This window comes from Oncorhynchus mykiss, chromosome 2 (assembly GCF_057628025.1).
Source record: "Oncorhynchus mykiss isolate SJ-2025 chromosome 2, ASM5762802v1, whole genome shotgun sequence".
Classification (NCBI taxonomy): Eukaryota; Metazoa; Chordata; class Actinopteri; order Salmoniformes; family Salmonidae; genus Oncorhynchus; species Oncorhynchus mykiss.
The window spans coordinates 4,245,001-4,252,500 of NC_143023.1; the positions used below are offsets into that span (position 1 = coordinate 4,245,001).

Here is a 7,500-nt window from a genome sequence, read left to right on the forward strand (position 1 = left end):
AGATAAATAAAATGTATCATCTGGGATATTTTTGGGGGGAGATTTCCGTACTTATTCAAATGTATTTTGAGGTAAATAAGCAGCACTGAAATCTGCCTAAAATATCATCTCAGGAAATCAATCAAAGCAGCATAAAAGACAGTAGAGGGACAACATGGATTTGCATTTCAACGACACTGACGTGGTCGACGACCACGGACCTGCCAGAGGAAAGCATCTGTACGACGAACACTGAGATGGCGTTCTCCCAAACGCTCGCTTCGAGGTCTTTCTCCCAGACCAGCTAAACACTTTCAAACGCTCGCTTCGAGGTACACCCCCCCCCCCCCACCCCCCACCCATCCTCCCACAAGAGGACCCCCACTGCTGTAGAGGACAGCGAGCGCTCCATCTCTGGGGGCTCATGTGGGTAAAGCCCTTCAAGTGGGTGAAAACATGCAGAGCAGCTGGTCCAGACGGTATCCTAGGACACGTCCTCAGGGCTAGACGGTATCCTAGGACACGTCCTCAAGGGTTTAGACCAGACGGTATCCTAGGACACGTCCTCAGGTCTCAGACCAGACGGTATCCTAGGACACGTCCTCAGGGCTGAGACCAGACGGTATCCTAGGACACGTCCTCAGACCAGAAGGTATCCTAGGACACGTCCTCAGGGCTCAGACCAGACGGTATCCTAGGACACGTCCTCAGGGCTCAGACCAGCTGGTATCCTAGGACACGTCCTCAGGGCTCAGACCAGCTGGCTGTGTTCACGGATAAATTCAACCTTATCCCAGTCCGTGGTCCCCACATGCTTCAATATGTCCAGCGTTATCCCTGTAGAGCTCATTATCCCTGTACCCAAGCCCTGTAGAACTCATTATCCCTGTACCCACGCAAAGGCAACCTGGCTAAATGACTACCACCCTGTAGAACTCATTATCCTATACACACACACACATCCACACACCCTAATTACACACACACACACACACCCTACGTACACACACACACACACACTCACCCTACGTACACACACACACACACACACCCTACGTACACACACACACACACCCTACGTACACACATACACACACACACACAGTCAAACAGTAATAATGTGTGTTCCAGTACAGCTCTGTGATAAAACACAACATGGAGTGTTGCTTAACAGTCAACGCGGCTCCAATGTGACTGATACTTGTGGCCAAACCAGAACTTCCTCTTTCTAATCAGTTGATGGGTGTTCTTCATATTTAAAAACACACCAACGGTCTGGTCCCTTCTTGTTTCCGCAGCTCTTAACTGTTGACGAGCTCCTGGGCTTCTCTTTTTTTCTGTCCTGCTCACGTCAACAACTTCTGCTGTCAGGCTCTTTCTCTCACACACACACACACACACACACACACACACACACACACACACACACGTTACCGTACACCATGTCTGTTCTCAGGAACAAGTTAAACAAACATGTTGTACCACCAGTCACATTAATTAACAAGGCTTTCCACATTTGGACAACATTCATTTTAAGGACGTGTAGCTGTTATTGTAGTCAGTGGAACTGACATTGTGTGGTCAGCCTGATGTACCTTTATGTATCCTACATTTAACTGTTAATGACATACACATTATGAGAGAAACTGGCCCTTACAGTAGAGGACTCATACAGCAAAAGCCTTCACATATAGCAACAGCCTTCACACAACAGTGACAGCATTCACACAAAAGTGACAGCCTTCGCACAACAGCGACAGCCTTCACACAACAGCGACAGCCCTCACACAACAGCGACAGCCTTCACAGCACAGCAAACAGCCTTCACAGCACAACAGCCTTCACACAGAGCAACAGCCTTCACAGCACATCAACAGCCTTCACAGCACAGCAAACAGCCTTCACAGCACAACAACAGCCTTCACACAGAGCAACAGCCTTCACACCACAGCGACAGCCTTCACAGCACAGCAACATCCTTCACAGCACAGCAAACAGCCTTCACAGCACAACAACAGCCTTCACACAGAGCAACAGCCTTCACACCACAGCGACAGCTTTCACACCACAGCGACAACCTTCACACCACAGCGACAACCTTCACACCACAGCGACAACCTTCACACCACAGCGACAACCTTCACACCACAGCGACAACCTTCACACCACAGCGACAACCTTCACACCACAGCGACAACCTTCACACCACAGCGACAACCTTCACACCACAGCGACAACCTTCACACCACAGCGACAACCTTCACACCACAGCGACAACCTTCACACAGAGCAACAGCCTTCACACCACAGCGACAACCTTCACACAACAGCGACAGCCTTCACACAACAGTGACAGCCTTCACAGCACAGCAAACAGCCTTCACAGCACAACAACAGCCTTCACATAGAGTGACAGCCTTCACAGCACAGCAACAGCCTTCACAGCACAGCAAACAGCCTTCACAGCACAACAACAGCCTTCACACAGAGCAACAGCCTTCACACAGAGCAACAGCCTTCACACCACAGCAACAGCCTTCACAGCACAGCAACAGCCTTCACAGCACAGCAACAGCCTTCACAGCACAGCAAACAGCCTTCACAGCACAACAACAGCCTTCACATAGAGTGACAGCCTTCACAGCACAGCAACAGCCTTCACAGCACAGCAAACAGCCTTCACAGCACAACAACAGCCTTCACACAGAGCAACAGCCTTCACACAGAGCAACAGCCTTCACACCACAGCAACAGCCTTCACAGCACAGCAACAGCCTTCACAGCACAGCAACAGCCTTCACAGCACAGCAAACAGCCTTCACAGCACAACAACAGCCTTCACACAGAGCAACAGCCTTTACACCACAGCAACAGCCTTCACACCACAGCGACAACCTTCACACCACAGCGACAACCTTCACACCACAGCGACAACCTTCACACCACAGCGACAACCTTCACACCACAGCGACAACCTTCACACCACAGCGACAACCTTCACACCACAGCGACAACCTTCACACCACAGCGACAACCTTCACACCACAGCGACAATCTTCACACCACAGCGACAACCTTCACACCACAGCGACAACCTTCACACCACAGCGACAACCTTCACACCACAGCGACAACCTTCACACCACAGCGACAACCTTCACACCACAGCGACAACCTTCACACCACAGTGACAACCTTCACACAGAGCAACAGCCTTCACACCATAGCGACAACCTTCACACCACAGCGACAACCTTCACACCACAGCGACAACCTTCACATCACAGCGACAACCTTCACATCACAGCGACAACCTTCACATCACAGCGACAACCTTCACATCACAGCGACAACCTTCACATCACAGCGACAACCTTCACACCACAGCGACAACCTTCACACCACAGCGACAACCTTCACACCACAGCGACAACCTTCACACCACAGCGACAACCTTCACACCACAGCGACAACCTTCACACCACAGCGACAACCTTCACACCACAGCGACAATCTTCACACCACAGCGACAACCTTCACACCACAGCGACAACCTTCACACCACAGCGACAACCTTCACACCACAGCGACAACCTTCACACCACAGCGACAACCTTCACACCACAGCGACAACCTTCACACCACAGTGACAACCTTCACACAGAGCCACAGCCTTCACACCATAGCGACAACCTTCACACCACAGCGACAACCTTCACACCACAGCGACAACCTTCACATCACAGCGACAACCTTCACATCACAGCGACAACCTTCACATCACAGCGACAACCTTCACATCACAGCGACAACCTTCACATCACAGCGACAACCTTCACACCACAGCGACAACCTTCACACCACAGCGACAACCTTCACACCACAGCGACAACCTTCACACCACAGCGACAACCTTCACATCACAGCGACAACCTTCACACCACAGCGACAACCTTCACACCACAGCGACAACCTTCACACCACAGCAAACTGTCAACTTTCCCTGGGCGTTGCAGGAGCAATGAGAAACTATTCCCTATATAGAGCACTACTTTAGACCAGAGCCCTAATCCCTATATAGTGCACTACTATAGACCAGAGCCCTATTCCCTATGTAGTGCACTACTATAGACCAGGGCCCTATTCCCTATATAGAGCACTACATTAGACCAGGGCCCTATTCCCTATGTAGTGCACTACTTTAGACCAGGGCCCTATTCCCTATATAGAGCACTACATTAGACCAGAGCCCTATTCCCTATATAGTGCACTACTTTAGACCAGAGCCCTATTCCCTATATAGTGCACTACTATAGACCAGAGCCCTATTCCCTATATAGTGCACTACATTAGACCAGGGCCCTATTCCCTATATAGGGCACTACATTAGACCAGAGCCCTATTCCCTATATACTGCACTACATTAGACCAGAGCCCTATTCCCTATATAGTGCACTACATTAGACCAGAGCCCTATTCCCTATATAGGGCACTACATTAGACCAGAGCCCTATTCCCTATATAGGGCACTACATTAGAACAGAGCCCTAATCCCTATATAGTGCACTACATTAGAACAGAGCCCTAATCCCTATATAGTGCACTACATTAGAACAGAGCCCTAATCCCTATATAGTGCACTACTTTAGACCAGAGCCCTAATCCCTATATAGTGCACTACATTAGACCAGAGCCCTAATCCCTATATAGTGCACTACATTAGACCAGAGCCATATTCCCTATATACTGCACTACATTAGACCAGAGCCCTATTCCCTATGTAGTGCACTACTTTAGACCAGAGCCCTATTCCCTATATAGTGCACTACTATAGACCAGAGCCATATTCCCTATATAGTGCACTACTATAGACCAGAGCCCTATTCCCTATATAGTGCACTACATTAGACCAGAGCCATATTCCCTATATAGTGCACTACATTAGACCAGAGCCCTATTCCCTATATAGAGCACTACATTAGACCAGAGCCCTATTCCCTATATACTGCACTACATTAGACCAGAGCCCTATTCCCTATGTAGTGCACTACATTAGACCAGAGCCCTATTCCCTATATAGTGCACTACATTAGACCAGAGCACGGTAGAAGAAGCAGTGCACTATAATGGGAATAGGGTCCCATTTGGAACGTGTCCATCCTCTCCGTCCAATAAAAACACCACCGTGTGTTCACATGACCCCTTCACGACCCCATCCATGACAAACTAAACCAGCGCACTAGAGACAAGTCAATAAAACATAGTATTCCTCTTTAGGATTGAACTCCAATCTGCACTAAGACGACCGGTAAGACTCCCACACTGGGAAGAGAGAGATGAGAGAACAACGAACAGCGTTTAACAGCTTTAAAAATCACGTATGAATTCATCTTCATCGTGGACTCGGATGTCAGAAGGCCTCAGGGAGACTGTTATGCTTTTTCCATTTAGTAATAGCGATGCCAAACGCCTGGTATTATGTGATAAAGCACAAGTATTAGACTATACTGTAATACTGCACTATACCTGAGGTAAAAACACACAAAAACACACAGTACTTTAATTGTAAACATCCATGTATCCCCCCCCCCCCCTGATAACTGCCTGACACAACGATTGGCTGGTTAACCTGATTGGTTGGGTGAAATTCCAGAACTGTCCTATCACTGCTCTGTGACTGACAGGCAGGCCGTGTTGCTGACAGACTCCACACACACACAGACAGACAGATAATGACTAATGCTTTTGGGGGAGGCGTGTCCGTCCGTCCGTCTGCCTTAGATAGAAACATGATGAGACGTGTCAGTCTATGTGGAGAGGCATGATGAAATCAGCTGTCCAATCAGGACAGATTAACAGACGGTTGCCGGAGAGCATTAAACAGGGACCTGTCGTTTCATTGGCTCTGAACTGGGCTTGTTGATGATAGAAATGAAGGGCAGTTACTAGAAATAAAGCAACATGTTAGTTAGTTAGTTAGTTAGTTAGTTAGTTAGTTAGTTAGTTAGTTAGTTAGTTAGTTAGTTCATTAGTTAGTTAGTAGTGGTGTGTTAGTTGGCTCTGAACTGGGCTTGTTGATGATAGAAATGAGAGGCAGTTACTAGAAATAAAGCAACATGGACAGTGAGGAAGCCTGTCTGCCGTTAGTTAGTTAGTTAGTTAGTTAGTTAGTTAGTTAGTAGTGGTGTGTTAGTCCAAGACATGATGAACGATCTGTCTCTATGCATCTCCTTGCTCTTGTTATATGTGGGCTGAAACAAAGCATAACATTGTTGGTGTTGGATGGGGTATGTTCACCTTGGAAGGGCTGTCTACAAAGAAACGTGAACAAATGTATCGATGTTGGGTGAAGAAGTCCAACGGACTTTAGCTCGTAGTGGTGTGTTGATCATTAGACATGATAGTGTTCTGGCTAGATCCCCTGGTGCGATCTCCAACAACCCACTAGATCCCCCTGGTGCCATCTCCAACAACCCACTAGATCCCCCTGGTACCATCTCCTACAACCCACTAGATCCCCCTGGTACCATATCATACAACCCACTAGATCCCCCTGGAACCATCTCCTACAACCCACTAGATCCCCATCTCCAACAACCCACTAGATCCCCCTGGTACCATCTCCTGCAACCCACTAGATCCCCATGGCACCATCTTCTACAACCCACTAGATCCCCCTGGTACCATCTCCAACAACCCACTAGATCCCCATCTCCAACAACCTACTAGATCCCCATCTCCAACAACCCACTAGATCCCCCTGGTACCATCTCCAACAACCAACTAGATCCCCCTGGTACCATATCATACAACCCACTAGATCCCCCTGGAACCATCTCCTACAACCCACTAGATCCCCATCTCCAACAACCCACTAGATCCCCCTGGTACCATCTCCTGCAACCCACTAGATCCCCATGGCACCATCTCCAACAACCAACTAGATCCCCCTGGTACCATCTCCTACAACCCACTAGATCCACCTGGTACCATATCATACAACCCACTAGATCCCCCTGGTACCATCTCCTACAACCTACTAGATCCCCCTGGTACCATCTCCTACAACCCACTAGATCCCCCTGGTACCATCTCCTACAACCCACTACTAGACAACCTACTAGATCCCCATCTCCAACAACCTACTAGATCCCCATCTCCAACAACCCACTAGATCCCCATCTCCAACAACCTACTAGATCCCCATCTCCAACAACCCACTAGATCCCCCTGGTACCATATCATACAACCCACTAGATCCCCATCTCCAACAACCCACTAGATCCCCATCTCCAACAACCCACTAGATCCCCATCTCCAACAACCCACTAGATCCCCCTGGTACCATATCATACAACCCACTAGATCCCCCTGGTACCATCTCCAACAACCCACTAGATCCCCTTCTCCAACAATCCACTAGATCCCCATCTCCAACAACCCACTAGATCCCCATCTCCAACCACCCACTAGATCCCCATCTCCAACAACCCACTAGATCCCCATCTCCAACAACCCACT

The 7,500-nt window shown here is 48.8% G+C and overlaps 1 protein-coding gene across 2 annotated transcripts in view; it reads right to left on the minus strand.

Annotated features, from left to right (window-relative positions):
* Positions 1-7,500, minus strand: part of LOC149984763 (threonylcarbamoyladenosine tRNA methylthiotransferase-like) — a 711,253-nt gene that overhangs the window by 435,476 nt on the left and 268,277 nt on the right. The gene's annotated exons all lie outside the window — the stretch shown is intronic.